Source organism: Natator depressus, chromosome 22, assembly GCF_965152275.1.
Source record: "Natator depressus isolate rNatDep1 chromosome 22, rNatDep2.hap1, whole genome shotgun sequence".
Classification (NCBI taxonomy): Eukaryota; Metazoa; Chordata; order Testudines; family Cheloniidae; genus Natator; species Natator depressus.
In genome coordinates this window covers 11708167-11721942 of record NC_134255.1, presented here as the reverse complement: position 1 = coordinate 11721942, position 13776 = coordinate 11708167, and the positions used below count along the sequence as shown (strand labels likewise).

Here is a 13776-nt window from a genome sequence, read left to right as displayed (position 1 = left end):
GAGATAAGCTTGTAAATATGACCTCTAAAGAACAAAACATTCATTAATTTCTCAAAAACTCATGATTTTCAAGGCAATCTCAAGATTTGGGGGGAACCTGACTTACGGTTTTTGAACTCTTGGGGTTGACAACACTGCTTTGGGGCTTAAAATATGGTGCACAGCACTGAATCTCACCCATAATGAGCTGTGATACAGTAATATGTGCATGTTTGTGTGATGCATGTACCCCATTGTTCCAAGTGCAGTACAAACAGAGATGATATGTTCCTACCCCATGGAGCTTAACCCACTGGCTTTCTCCTGTTTTTCCCCCACAAGGCCACTGTACCCTATCTGACAAAATGAAGAAGGTGAGCATCTATAGCAGGAGGACATGAGAAGGTGAAACAATACACACATAAGGGCAGAAAATCTCATAGCTGGAGGCCTGGACGTCTGTTTAATTTCCAGACTGTGTTTACATTGTATTTTTATTACGATAATACATGTATTACCCAGCTCTTTTCATCAGAAGACCTACAAGTCAGTCTCGTTACTCCCATTTCACAGATGAGGATACTGAGGTACAGAGTGTCTTATTTTTTCCTTATGCTCCCATCTGTCTGTCTCCACCTTTGGCTCATCCTCTAGTTACATTGTAAGCTCTTTGGAGCAGGGACTGCCTTTTGTCCTGTGTTTATACAGCACCAAGCACAATAGGGTCTTGGCCCACAGCCGGGACTCCCACCACAAAAAAAATAAATAATAATCCCATTATGCCCATCCAGAGCCCAGCACAGCAAACTAAACACGATAGCTGTGAGCAGAGCAAAGCCAGAATTGCAAAAGTATTTCCTGACAGGCATGAAGCATTTCAAGAAACAGTTGAACTCTGCCATCAAGACAACAGCTGAAGAACTGGTTCATGTGTTCCTTCCCTCTGTGGCCCAAGCTTCTTTTGCCCTGGCACCAGTGTTTGTGTTAACCCCTCTTGGCAGGAAATACGCGGAAAAAACAACTCCAAAGCAGGACTAGAGCTTGGTTTTAAGATTAAGAGAACGCAGCTTCCGACTGTCCCAGTTGTCACTGTCGGTGGGAAGAAAAGGGTCTGCGAGACGAAAGATTGGCTCTAAAAATCAAAACTCTGACTCTGGGTTTACGCCTCACAACCCGGCAAACGTGAGACACCAGAAAAACAGCGCAGGCTCTTCTAGGATGTGAGAAGATAAACTCAAGCCCACGTCCCCAAAATGTCCAGTGTCGAGTCCGGCTGAGGCGCCACTGATTTGCACTCTCCCGCCAAGGTGCCTAGGACTGAACATGTGGTGCTAAAAAGAGAGGATTGAACTGCTTGCGCTTGCAGGGGGAGCCACTGTACCAGAGTCACGCTGAAAAGAGGCCCCTAGGTGGTGGCAGGAGCCAGAGACAGCACAGGCAAGCTGAGGCCACATCAGTCACAAGGAAAGAAGCTGGAGCACAGAGCCAGAGGGGGGCAAGGAAAGAGGGCTGGTAGCTGACACCTAGGTCTGGGCAGGACTGCTGGTTACTATTACAAAATGTACCTGAGCTAACGTCAGAGGCAGCATCTTCCAGCCAAAGAGCTCAAAGTGCTTTACGATCATTGATAAGAAGAGCCTCATGAGGATTTTAAGGCCTGGCTTGACAAAGCCCTGGCTGGGGATGATTTAGTTGGGGATGGGTCCTGCTTTGAGCAGGGGGTTGGACTAGATGACCTCCTGAGGTCCCTTCCCACCTTGGTATTCTCTGACACTCACAGGCAGACAGTGTATTTCAGAGATGGGAAACTGAGGCAGCAAAAGGCGAAATGGCTTTCTCAAGGTCAAACGGAGCCATTGGCAGAAGTAGGAAAAGAATGCTGGAGGCCCGAGTCCCACTCCTGTTCCTTAATCTCAAAATCAGCCTCTCTCTAGTGGAGGCCCATTTGTTTGAAAGTAATTCCCAGCTCAGCAACAGTTTTACATAGCTCAGAGCTGATCTGTCTAGATAGTCAGGCACAATGGCCTCTTCAACCTAGCCTCTGAGCTGATAGGATGACAGGATAGTTTGGCTCATCTAGCTGAATACACAGCATTGCTTTCCCCATACACTTATGTAACCTTGCCCTGAGCACTGGCAATGGCTGCGAGCTATGTGTTGCAAGCACAGGTCTTCTGGGAGAATAAGCACGAAGAATATCAGGCAACCGAGGGTGAGGAAAGTGAAAAGAAATTGGAAAAGTGACTGAAATGCCTTGACCTTGGAGAATATGCCAAGGACTTGTTAGGTTCCAGTCACTGTAAATAAATAGACCACATTTATTGTCTGGTTTGGCAGACGAGCTCTGGAATGCCTGAGCCAACTCCAGCAGGTGGGGCTAACGAGTGGGATCAGTCCCTCATTCCGAGACGAGACAGATGTGGTGTCTTCAGCTCTGGTTGTGTTGTGCGATTTGTGCTGCTGCCATTTGCAGGCAATAGCCTAGTGCTCTGCTAACGTTTCAACAAATTTAAGGCAAAGCTCGTTCCCTGGGGGTGAATCCTAAGCAAGTGGCAACAATACAAAAACTGAGCTAAGATGGAAATATGGGTCGATTCCCTTTGCAGCAGACTCACTGGATGCTCAACAATGGAGTTAGAAAAGAGCAAGCCTGACTTCAACTATGCTTATACAGAGCTGGTGACTGGGTAGAGCATATAGAGCTCTGAGTGGGCTACTTCCAAAACAAAACAGGCGAGAGAGGGAATAATCAATTCTGTGTATGATCCAGTCCAAATGGAAGTATTAAACGAAGAATTAGTACTCTGCACAGTAATGCACATGTCCAGTAGATGGCAGCATATGCCTTATTTTACAGAAAACCAAACTGAAACTAGGTACCTTTCCCCTCTCCCCCTTCCCTTCTCTCTCCTTTTCTTCACTTTTGGTGGCCTCAAAAATTATTAGTTCCAGATGAGCTCTTGGCATTGTAATACTCCATTTAACCCAATCCACTCTGCGCCGAGTCAGTGCAAGTTCAAATGCAGCATTGTCACATGTAAACTATACATCAGAGGCATGTTGCTGAGGGGTTTTGGATACTCCTTATGCAAGTGGAAGGGGAAATATAAAAGGTTGACACACACACACAGAAGGGGAAATATAAAAGGTTGACACACACACACACACACACACACACACACACACACACACACACACACACGGAGGGGAAATATAAAAGATTCACACACACCGTCAATCCATGGTCATCAGTAACAATGGCACTTTGTACAAATGAATCTTACTAGAGTGCAACTGAATTTATGTATTGAACCAGGAACCTCTGGACTGGGTGGCTCTTTGAAGATTAGTGTTAATAAGCCATACCAGTGGGCATTTTGGTTTATAAGGAAAGAGCATTTCAAGTCACGCATGCTGCTATTGTTGGACACAAAACATGCACTGTCTGCTTGTTGTGATTCTACTGCTACTTGCTTGCCTTTTGCTGGGGTTACCTTTATTTGTACACGGTTTTAAATTTACCTCCCCCGGTTTTCCATTCCATCAGAATCAGTGCCACATTTCCTGGGGATCAGGCGAAAAATCTTGAAAAAGTTACACATATGCTATAAATTTAGATAGTCTATGTTTGTGCTACATTATTGACTTCAAGATTTTTATGCCATACGTAGATTACAGATATCAAAATTATCATAATTAAAGCTAGTGGAATTCTCCCCCGACAGAAGAATGTGTATATTCTGTATAAACAAGGTACGTTCTAGGGTTGTATTAACTGACTTGAGCCTTGCAAATAAGTAAAATCCTAGCAAATATACCAGAAATTGTACATTTGTTTGCCTGTATAACTCACTGTACACAGAGCCTATAAACTAAGGATCTCAAAGCACTTGCAGATTTTAATTAAGCCTCACAACTGCCATTTTGGGTTAGTTGATGGAGTATTATTTTACTGATTCTTTGCAGATGGGTAAACTCAGACAAAGTTTTATGCACCAAACAATGTGCATGTCCCCATTCAAATGATTCCCTAACGTTCTTCCTCATTGCCTCTTCAATAACGAAAGATATAAAAAATAAAAAACCCTGTCAAGGCCTAAATTTGGTCCTTCAGATGACATGGTACGTATCTGAACTCTATTGACTGAGTCTGATTTAATACCTTGGGGGCAGGAAATGTATCTTCCTCTATATCTGGACGATGCAGAGCCTACAGTTAGCTCTCGATCAATGATACTAAGAGGCAGAGATGGGCTTAGTCTGAATACCCCTTTACTTGTGTGGGAATTCCCACACAACTGGCCTCTCCGACTATATACATGGGTCGAACAAAAGCATGGAGCAACATGACCCCATGCTTTGGCTCCGGATCCGGACTCAGCTTTAGCAGTTGTTTAAGTGACAGGTCCAAGACCAAAGGCCGAGTGAGTGGTAGAGCTGAGAGTCTGGGAGAATCTTGGCTCCCAGATCCCCACTCTCAACCACTAGCCAAAGTTCCCACTTACGTAAGCTGTATGGAAACCATTCACACAGCGTGCCCATAGGTCAAAATCAGAGCTCGTACTGCCAATCTGTGGCTTTCCAACAGCATACCGCTCAACATTCAACTTCTAACAATCTAGGGCACATTCCGGTCTGACCATTAATACATTGACAATACCCAAATTATTGAGTATCTGGTGATTTAAATGACCCTCTGTTGAGGGACTAAATGGTGCGTAGACCTTTTGCACAGGAGTGAATTTCACTAAGGATAGTGAGACTACAGAGCACACCAGCAGCAAAGCTGGTATTAGAAATGAGGAGTCCCAGCACCTGCTCTTACGCCTAAATCCCCTAGACCACACGGCTTTCTTAACGGCCTCGGGAATATGTTAGTCGCTAGCTTTGGTAGAGGTCTGAATAGGTGCTGAGCAAATTCAGGTTTTCCCAACATTGTTTTAGCCTTCACTGCTTATCGGATTTCCATCGCTCCCTTTTCCTTGTTCCTTCCCCTTCTTTTTTGTTCTTGTCCTTTGTTCTAGTGTTTACAGTAGCATCGGTTTGCTGTCAGGCAGCAACATGGCCTTGGAGGTTCTGTATGTACAGTAGGACTGCGGCCAACTGGAAACTGCCCCCTCTGGCATTTATATCCCGGCGCGATGAAATGTGTCACGTTAAACTGCTTCAGGTGTTGATGCTATTTCCCTTCCCCCAGCCTCCCACAAGCATGTATGGGTAAATCCTTCTTCCCTTCCCAGTGGTTGTGCAGGGTCCATACTCCAGGGCCAGCATAGGGGAGTGGACGGCTGGAACCCCATGCAAGGGATCTGCAAGTTATTCTCTGTGTGTGGGCTTGGGGGCAGGCGGGGGAAGCTGAAGATGGGGTTAGTGAAGCTGAAGAGTCAGCAGGGTTCCAGAAGCTGCTGCGGCCACTGTAGCCCAGAGGCCGCAGAGATGGCCACAGGTGCTGTGTATGAGCGGAGGGTTTCTTCACTTTGTGCCCCCTTCCCCTGCCCCAGTGGAACTCTCCCAGTTTGTGCTGGCACGTGGGATTTTTCCCTAGCAGCATCAATCCACTTTGTGACACCCCAGAATATCGTTTAGCATGGCCGGTGAGCACTGTGACTTCCATTGCAGCCCTCTGTTGCCAAACACTAAGGGAAATAACCCTTTGCAACGTACATGGCATCTTCTGGGTAAGGATCTCAAAGTCCTTTACAAGCTAGTATGCCTCCAAACCCTCCTGTGAGGTAGGCACTCTCTCTATTTTATAGAACAGCTCAGGCACAGAGAGGTTAAGTGACTTGCCCAAGGTCACATAGGAAGTCACAGGAAGTGCTGGGAGCAGAACCCAGGACTCCTGATGCCTAGCCCTACACTCTTATGATTAGCCCATGTTCTCGAGTCTGACTCCACATCCAGCTACTTGGGAGATTTTACAGTCTTTTCATAATGTTTTCCTGTTAAGCTTTGATACAGCCGCCTCCTTATCCCCCTAAAGGAATGTAAATGCTACAGGAGGTTATTCTCATCCCTTCGGGTATCTAAATGGTGGCCGTCAAACGTCCTGAGTAAAATGGAATCCAACCCTGCCAGTCCAGGCTGCTTTTGAAACCTTTCGTGTGAATTTGGCCACTGGTGAAAGAGGCCACGTTGACAGCCCTGAAGACTGACCTCCCCTGTGTATCCTCAGAACAGGTAAACATGAGAGGCAGCAGGGTAAGCTTCCCCTGTGAACATGCCTCCCTCCTGACCTCTCAGGATGAGAGGGTAACTCAGTTCCTCAGCTCCATTCAGTCCTTGGCCTCTCTACGGGGGCTGCTAACAAGAAGGGGATATTTAGAGCTAGTCCTGGTAGTGGTTTTCATTGCCATAAACATATGTTTGCATGGACCTGTTTCCCAATAGGCCAAACATATAGAGGCCAGTAAGTAAAAGCAACTTTCAGGCATTACCTAACCTCAGACGATTCTGCAAGGTCAGAAGTGACAGGTTCCCCATCCTGTTAACAAGCATCTGGATCATCCAGTCTCCCATGTGCACTTTAGGGCCTGATCTACAGCCCACAGAAGTTAAGGAAAGACTCGTTCTCCATAATTTTCCCCATCGTGTTACCTATGGAGCCAGTCTACCCAGAACTAAAGTAATAAAGTATGATTTTGGGCACTCTACGTGGGTCAGCTTTTTCATGATTTTCAGCCCTTTCAAGGCATCTCAAGTCAGGCAACCAAAACCAATAGTAAAACCTTTGAAGAGGTAGGCCCTAATTTTTTTTTTTTTTTTTTTGAAATTTGCAAACATCTCTTTTCATCCCTTACTTTAGTGTCCTTTATTTAGAGTATGAATTGAGCATGCTCAGAAACAGTGCTGAATCTGGCTGGCCTCACTCTGCCCACCCCACTATCGGCAGACACAAGTCATCTCTGATGCTAATATCGATCACCTGAGGACCTGGGTGTTTTTCCTTTTGAAGATACTGTGAGGGCATGATCTGTAATGTAGTTCAATATGCATAATCCGATCATTTGCTTAAAAATGAATAGAAAAGCTTTTTTAGCAAAAATCAAACCCATCCAGATTTCTAGGGTTTGAGCTTCCCACCCTCACTTGCCCAGCGTTTCTTACTCTTGTGGGTAATTGTCTGGATGTTCGTGGGGCTACTCACCTGACAAAGGGGATACAGTGAATAAGAGTGGCAGGATAGGGTATCTGGCCCATTGCAGAAGGCCAACAAATTGCAAATAAATACATTTTACAATAAAAGAGCTGAAAATCTTTTTTTTGGAACATGGACATGCCAGTATTAACAGTCTCCATCACAGCAGTATCTGGGCATTTCCACTCTTCTTCCCATGCATCTTAATACACTTTACAAATCTTAAAGGAGTTTGCTGCCTAGGCTTCTCCCTAGTAATGCTACTATCCCCACTTGTGATGGAGGTGAAACTCAAGGACAGAAAGTTTTAATAGACCAGGCCCTAGATCGCAGAGGCGGGGGGAGAGCCAGCATTTGCAAGACTCTTCATCCTGCACTTTTCATAAATTCTACGACAAGAAGGGATCATTGTGATAATCTAGTCTGATTTCCTGTATAACAGGCCAGAGAACGGCCCTAAAATAATTTCCTGAGCACATCTTTTAGAAAAGCCTCTAATCCTGATTTTAAAATAGCCAGTGGTGGAGAATCCACCACAACCCTTGGTAAATTGTTCCAATGGTTAATTACTCTCACTTTCCAAAATTGACACCTTATTTCCAGTCTGAATTGGTCTAGCTTCAACTTCCAGCCATTAGATTGTGTTTTACCTTTCTCTGCTAGATTGAAGAGTATTAAATATTTGTTCCCCATAAGTAGGTACTTATACACTGTAATCAAGTCACCCCTTAACCTTATGTTTGTTAAGCGACATAGTTTGAGCTTTTTGAATCTCTCCCCATAAGGCATGTTTTGCACTCCTTTAATCATTCTCGTGGCTCTTCTTTGAACCCTCTCCAATTTATCAATGTCCTTTTTGAATCCTGGGCACCAGAACTGGACACAGGATTCCAGCAGTGATCTCACCAGTGCCAAATACAGAGGTACAATAATCTCTCTACTCCCACTTGAGATTCCCCTGTTTATGTATCCCAGGATCGCATAAGTTCTTTTGGCCACAGCCTCACACTGGGAACTCATGTTCAGCTGATTAGCCACCAGAACCCCTACATCTTTTTCAGAGTCACTGCTTCCCAGGATAGCTTTAACCACACAACCATCCTTCCTCTCCCATAATGATAGATCCTGAAACGAGTACCTGACACAAATGCCACAGTAAACAGTTATCTGTCTGTAGCATGTACATACACTTTACTCAGCCCCACTGTGCAGTTCTCTTGCACCAGACCCACTGCGCATTATAAATCTGAGAATGACTGAAGTCTGTGGCTTTTTAATTTTTTTTTTTTTTTTTTACAATAGCCATGAAAGGTGTGAAATATTCCCTGTGTGTATGCATCTGTGGATAAGATAATAGGCTAAAATGTGCAAATTCTTCTCATATTTAATGAACCAGGAAATGGCTCCAGTTTTGGCTGTGCATATTTCATATCCTACTCTATATATGGCTGCATATTTTAATAGTCTAATTAATTGCTTTGTGAGATTCCAGCTTAGTTTTCTTAATTATTGTGCAGTCACTGTAGGTAACAAAAAAAGTAAGTATTTAATAACTTAGCCCGGGTATTGCAGAATTATACAGAACTCATCTTTTCTGCCTCAGTTGTTGTTTTTGGGGGACACTGAGAGCTGAATTACGGGGAGTGTCATTTAGAACTGATGAACAAGTCACACTTTTCCTGGTGAGTCAGTACAGAGGTACTACCCCAGCAGTGTGCTGTTGGGAGGTGCCAGCTGTCATTTGAGATGAAAAGCCAAGGTCCTGACTGTGACGGGGAGATACGCTCCTGCCCCGACAGAAGAACTCCTGCACATCTGCACGATGGGGTTATGCTGGCACAGTCTCTGTAGTGAAGACAGCCTTTGTTTTAGTTTGGCCTGCCACAAGTAGTGACAACCTTGGCCAGGAGAATATCAGAAGCGGCGGCTATCCACCACAGACGAATTCATCCCTGTGGAGGGAGCTCACGCGAGGTCTGACCCCTATGCTGAGGGCTTAGGCCTTTTGCTCGGCCTCTGCACAGGAGTGAATTTCACCCCATATGACAACCACTGGGTTTCTTCCACAGAGAAGAACATAGATTGTAGGCAGTGTAGGGCAGAGACCATTTTTTCTTCTGTGTTTGTACAGCACCTAACACAATGGGGTCCTGCTCCATGACAGGGCTCCTAGGTGCTACCACAATATAAATAAATAGTAATTGTTCTACAATCCCTAGAAACTGAGATACCAAGTTACTAGGCATCATAGATCCTTTAGACAGAGAAATATTCCTGACTCTCCTTTTAAACTCATGGGTGGAAACCCTCTTCCCTTCTTACTACTCTAACCTAAAACAAGGAGCGGGGGGGGGGAACCCCACTCTGGCTTGACCTGGATGTCTGCAGGGCAGTCTCAATGTATCTCAAAAGTACTGAACCATTCAGAAAGTCATCGGCGTTATTTGTTCCTTTCGTCTGAATGCCTGGGAGTGAAATCCTCCAATTCATCTCTAGCCAGATGGATCAAATGCTGAATCCATAGCGTTTTACACACCAGTTCCTTCACACCCCTCCCGCTTCCTGTCTGTATCCAGGGCCCAAGTGTGAAACAATCAAGGAGAAATGCAAAGCAGGTACACGGTCGCCCATCAGCAGGTGCAACCGGGGGGCCAAATTCTGCTCTATTTCACAGCTGTAAATCTCAACCCGCAGATTATCACTAAAGGAGATGTCATCGCACAGAATGGAGAATTTGTTATCGGATTATTTCCTTTCTGAGAATAAAATCTTCCCGTGAGCAGACAGAAGGCTCAGTTCTGCCACTCTTACTCACATTAAGTGATCCCTTACTATGCAAGCTGTCCAGCTGGCATTAGCAGGGTGACTCACATAAGTAAGGAACCACTCAATGTGAGCAAAGGGGGGAAAGGGGTAGCAATAAGGCCCAAAGTCAATAAGAAGAGTCCGACACAATTTAATAGCTAACGAACCCATTTCTAAAGGTTTTTCTGAACCATCCTGTATGATTTCACAGACAGTCACATCCCTGCTATAGAATTCCACAGGATGGTATTTTTTTTTTTTTAACTATAGAAAAACATCTCATTCTCTATTAAACTCTATGGTGTTTAGCGTAATTTCAAAAGAAGCCTATTCGGTTTATCCAGTACTACATTGGTATAATCCCCATTACATTCTAATGGATTTTGCTGTAATGTAGAACTAATCACGTGGGTGAAACACATCCCTGTACAGAGGGTATCTATGCACTGCTTAATTCCAATTTAAGCTCTAGTCTAGTCTCGTCTATTCTGGTCCTTTTACTGCACTGATAAGTACGGTACCCATGTAGCTTAAAATTTTGCAGGATTGGGCCCTTTGAGTTTATAATTATTTTGTGGAATTAAAAACTAATTAATTAAAAGACCTTTTACACGATCTTAAAGCCAGGGAGAGCATTTCCCCTCATATAGGCTTTGCACAGACAGCGGATCCTTTCACCACGAGTGACAGTGTCAGTGGGGTCCGGGGCAAAAATAGGGGAGATGGGAGCAGTGCTGGGGTGTTGCCAAAACCCGTGCATGCAGGGATTCTGAGCAACATGACTCCCTTAATTGAGGCAGCTTGACACTGGTGCCGACCTCCCTTAGGGTCCTTTAAATATCCCTGGTTAAATGTAGAGGATCAGATTTTGATATTCATATTGTCTGTGTCACACCACTCACCGCTAGTCTGGCACCTCCTCCTGGTCACGCAGGGGATTAGCCATCAAGGTCGATGCCCCCATCCTGCGGTTGCATACCCACAGTCACGGACTCTCTCTCATCTGCAGCTCCTCTCTTGTCCCTGGAACCACAACGTCCCCTTTGTGACTCATCCCTCCGGCCAGGTCACTCAGTGGCATTTCCCCCTTCCGGGGTACACTCCTCCCATTCTGTCACTCCCACAGTGACCCTGGACAGCCTTCCAGTTCACTGCCCTGTTAGTCTATGCCATGCCTACAGTGGCCGGTAAGGGAACCCAGGCCTGCCTGGTACTCTGGGTTGCTGTCCGGGGACCCTCAAACCAGCAGTTCTGGGCTTTCCTCTCCCAGCCCTCACTGTTCCTTCCCTGGACGGCTTCCTGCCACTCCGGTTCCCCTTCTCTCTCTGGGTGTACCAGCTCCAAACACTATGCCCTGAGAGCGACTGCAGCCTCCATGTCTCTGGAGCCTCCAAACCCTCCTCCCTTTTCCCAGGGAGTGACTGCCCTTTCTCAGCAGCAGCAGCAGCCCCTGCCTGTGGCCAGCTTCCTGGATTTATACACCCTGCCTGTTCCTGTCCAGCAGGAACCTGCTTGCAATCACTTCCCTGCTCCCTGGCTCTCCCTCCAGGTGCAGCCTGTGGAATTAATAGGCCTACCTGACCATGTGTGGGGTGGACACCCCATCACAGTCTGGTTGACTGGTACCTTACTCTGTGAGTAGCCTCATCTAAGTTAACAGGACCATTCATGGAGCAAGATGCTATTCAGCATGAACAGAATTTGATCTATAGCTAACATACAGAGATGAAAATGGTTTATTTTCTGAAGCTTTACTATTGGACAAAACAAGCTTGATCTTAGCCACAAGTCTCTTTTCTCTTTGCCCTTCCAGGAATAGGAGCCAAGTTCAAAGTTTTGTAGGAAAAATGAAACGCGTCCCTGTGGAATTACACACAGTTTTATAGCTTTTAAGTGGGGCAGAAGTGGCACTGATTCACGACCACGGTTCTTTCAGGACCAAAAGTTCTCTAGGTCCTTCATTCGTCTGTCATTTCTCTCTGGCCCTGGCACGTGTTGGGAGCCACTTTCCATGGTTCACATATAAAAATATTAGTCTCTTGAGTAGCCAGTAGCTATTTCAGTTTAGGCAACTTTGGGTTGCTTTACTATGAAGCAAGACCAAGGGCCAAATTTCTCTCTCAAGTATACCACAGGGAATCTCTAGAGTCAGGATGGTTTTGTGGTGAATGCACTAGACTGGGACTTAGGAGAACAGTTTTCAATCCTCCACCTGGACACAAACTTCCTGTATGACCCAAGTATGCCACTTAATCTCGCTGTGCTTCAATCCCCATCTATAAAATGGGGATGATGATAATTCCTATGTCTATCTAGATCACAGGCTGTCCAGGGCAAGGATTGTTAGTATGTGTCCACTGCCTAGCACAATAGTGCCATGGTCTCAGTTCACACTGCTGTAATACAAAGACAGAGTTACACCGCTGGGTCTTACAGTGACGCAGCAGCGTAGAGAGTGTCCGAGTTCCATGGAGTTACTTGTCATTTACACCAGTGTAAATGACTCCAGAATTTGGCCCGGACTTGGAGGAAAGACTTCAGGTTAAGTCCTGGACCAGCAGTCCCTCCTATATTTTCCCTCTTCGAAGGATGTTCTTTTATTTTGAAACGGTAACTTGCAAAACAAGGTTTTCAGAATTCAAGCAGCTCTGAGAGCCCTGTCTGAAATAAGGAACATCGCTTCATGAAATATGGAAAAGCAATCAAAGATGGTGGGTTCCCAGTGCTTTTAGTCCAACAGGGAACCTTATATAAACTCACCAAAGATGTAATATTTCTTTGGTTGGAACAGAGGCTCTTAAATGGTTATCCTGCCTGTTTCTTTAAGGGTGTGCTTGGGTTAAATGGAGTTGTTTTTTTACATTTTGGATGTGGGCCGCAAATGTTTTAAAACTGGAATCTGTAAAAGTTAGAGTTTATGCTCCCTGTCTAATGCAAATAAAACAGCTGGTTTTATAACCGGTGTAAATAATTGTATTGATTTTTTTTCATTACAGAGCTAAATACTTTCCACTGTGTTACAGGAAGGTGTGTGTAGCACAGCGTACAGAAGTGCATGCTTTCTATTATGGTAGCACCTAGAGGCCTCAACCAAGACTGGACCCCACTGTGACAGGCACTGGAGGTAGTTAGTGCATGCTCTGAAGACTTTAACCTTTAAACAGACAAGACAAAAGAAACATGGACACAGGAAGATAAAGTGACTTGCCCAAGGTCACACAACTAGGCAGTGACAAAGCCAGGATTAGAACCCAAATCTCTTGATTCACCATCCACTGCTCAAATACATTACAGCACACGGTCTTCAATGGCTACCCTGATTTGCGTGCTACTGTAGATGCAAACATTGAACCCCAGGTTGTGGAAAACACTTTGCAGAGAGAGGCTACACAGAGCTATGTAAGGAAACACACCCCTTCTTCTGGTGTATTGCAGAAGAGTCTTGATATCAAACAGTTAAGGATGACGGACAGGCAAAACTGCCTACTTGGCTATTCCTCTGTCAAGCAAGCACTTTTATAACAACTTAAATGGGAACGCTTTTTATAGCTAGGGTCTGAAATAACAAACACGCTCAATTACACTTTATAAATTGATACTTTCTACACAAAGATCTTTGCAGGGAGAAGATTCCATTTGCCTTTTTTTTTTGTTTTGTTTTTCATCCTGAAATCACCATTTGCTGCAAAGCAAACTATGCCAACTAACTGCTTTCTCAGAGATGGTTCAAATAATCGGTGCAATCAATCATTTGCAATCGCCCATTAGTGTTTTTAATTATTTTCGAGTGATGGCCTTGCATAGTAAATAATAATAAATACAGGAAATCAGAATCTACCTAATCTACTTCTGCA

General features: G+C 44.9%; 1 long non-coding RNA gene across 1 annotated transcript in view; it reads right to left on the bottom strand.

The window, feature by feature from the left end:
* Positions 1 to 13776, bottom strand: part of LOC141976071 (uncharacterized) — a 199652-nt gene that overhangs the window by 62897 nt on the left and 122979 nt on the right. The gene's annotated exons all lie outside the window — the stretch shown is intronic.